Source organism: Arachis stenosperma, chromosome 4 (genome assembly GCF_014773155.1).
Source record: "Arachis stenosperma cultivar V10309 chromosome 4, arast.V10309.gnm1.PFL2, whole genome shotgun sequence".
NCBI lineage: Eukaryota > Viridiplantae > Streptophyta > Magnoliopsida > Fabales > Fabaceae > Arachis > Arachis stenosperma.
In genome coordinates this window covers 120,215,243-120,217,604 of record NC_080380.1, presented here as the reverse complement: position 1 = coordinate 120,217,604, position 2,362 = coordinate 120,215,243, and positions in this window count along the sequence as shown.

Genomic DNA, 2,362 nt, shown 5'->3' with positions numbered 1-2,362 from the left:
CTTCATTCACTTGAATGATTAACTCTCCTCTATCAACATCAATCACAGCCTTTGCTGTGGCTAGGAAGGGTCTGCCAAGGATGATGGATTCATCCATGCACTTCCCAGTCTCTAGGACTATGAAATCAGTAGGGATGTAATGGTCTTCAACTTTAACCAGAACATCCTCTACAAGTCCATGAGCTTGTTTTCTTGAGTTGTCTGCCATCTCTAGTGAGATTTTTGCAGCTTGCACCTCAAAGATCCCTAGCTTCTCCATTACAGAGAGGGGCATGAGGTTTACACTTGACCCTAAGTCACACAAGGCCTTCTTGAAGGTCATGGTGCCTATGGCACAAGTGACGATTGGATTTTTGACGGTTTAGAATTCACAAATGAATTCTCGTTGCAAGTATAGTTTCTAAACCAATCACTAATCCTTTCATACAAAAAGTTGTTTGTCACTAAAACAAACCCCTAAATTTATAAACCGAAGTATTGGACCTCGGGTCGTTCTCCCTAGGAATTACAATAAAGTGTCTTGTTATTGGTTTGAGTTGTTTTGGGGTTTTTAAGATTTTAGACAAGAAATATAAATGGCAAAGAAAATAAACTAACAACTAATAAAACTCTTGGCAAGATATGAGAACTAGAAGTCCTATCCTAGTTATCCTTCTCAATTGTGATGAGAATTGTATTGCTCCCACTTAGTTGACCTCTAACCATGGAGGAAAGTCAAGTGGATGAATCAATTTGATTCCTCAAGTCCTAATCAACTCCTAAAGGAAAGACTAGCTTTAGAGGCATTCAAATCAATTAGCAACTTCTAATTATCAATCAACAAAGGAATTAGATAACTCAAGAGTCACTAATCACTCTACCTAGGCCAAGAGGAACAAAATCTACACTAAAACTAAAAGAGACATTTCAACAAACACATAGAGTGCAATAGAAGTAATCATTATTAAATGCAAGAATTAAAGGAATCTACAACTACAAAAACAAGAGATCAACAATGGAAAAGCAAAGAAGAACAATTATTATGAATACCTCTTATTGAATTGAAAGAATGTAGAGGGAACAATACTAGATCTACAACAAAATGTAAGAACAACATAAAGGAAATTACAACAAAAGAGTAGAAGAAGATGAATCTAACAACAAAGAATTGAAAGGTAGAAGTAGAAGAAAGAAAAGATTAAAACCTAGATCTAAGAACTAATCCTAATCCTAATCCTAATTCTAGAGAGAAGTGAGAGCTTCTCTCTCTAGAAACTAACTCTAACTACTAAACTAAGCTAATGATAACTAACTTTAAGCTAATCCTAATGTGTGTGTAATGAATTAATGAGTTGGAATCCCCCTTGCTCTTCAATCCTTGGCTTTAAATAGCATCTTTGGCGCCAAAGTTGGTTGGGATTGGGCCCCACAACCCTTCAGAATTCGTTGGCCACGTTTTCATTTAAAAATCATAAACCAACACCGACGCGTACGCGCACAGCACGCGTACGCGTCCATGGAGTGATTCGCTGGTGCGCGCAAGCGCCAGGTGCGCGTGCGCGTCCATGGGCGAGTTCAACTTCTTTGACTTTTCATGATTTCTCCACTTTGCATGCTTTTCCTCTTCACTCCTTTGATCCATTCCTAGCCCTTTTCAATCTGAAATCACTAACAAACATATCAAGGCATCTAGTGGAATCAAAGAGAGATTAAAACCATCAAATTAAGGGTTGAAAAGCATGTTTTCACATCTAAACACAAATAAGGAGACAATCACAAAACCATGCTATTTCAATGGATAAATGAGGGTAAAAGGTATTAAAATCTCTTAGAATCAATGCAAGACAAACCGTCAAAATGGAGTTTGTCAACCTCCCCACACTTAAACCAAGCATGTCCTCATGCTTAAACCAAGAATGAAGTAAAGGGTATGGCATTTATTCAATGGAACTAACTAAATGCAATCTACCTATATGCAACTATCTAAATGAATGCAATTGCTTGGTCAAAATAAATCAATTCCCAAGAAGCATATATGCACAAGGGCTAAGGACTAGCAAGTCTAATCCACAATTGAATTGAGTTGTTAAATATGTTTACAAACTTGCATGAAAAGATGATCATAGGTGGAAACATGTAATTGAGCATCAAACCCTCACCGGTAGTGTTTGCACTCTATTCGCTCAAGTGTTTAGGGTTGATTCACTCAATTCTCTCCTAATCATGCTTTCTAAGATTTGTTTTTCTTCTAACAATCAACACATATCTCATGCATGCATACAAGTATCATGAGGTCTTTTCTTTGGTTGTAATGGGGCTAGGGTCAAGGTAGGATGCATATTTGGTCAAGTGAGCTTGAAATTTGAATCTTTGATAAGTTTAA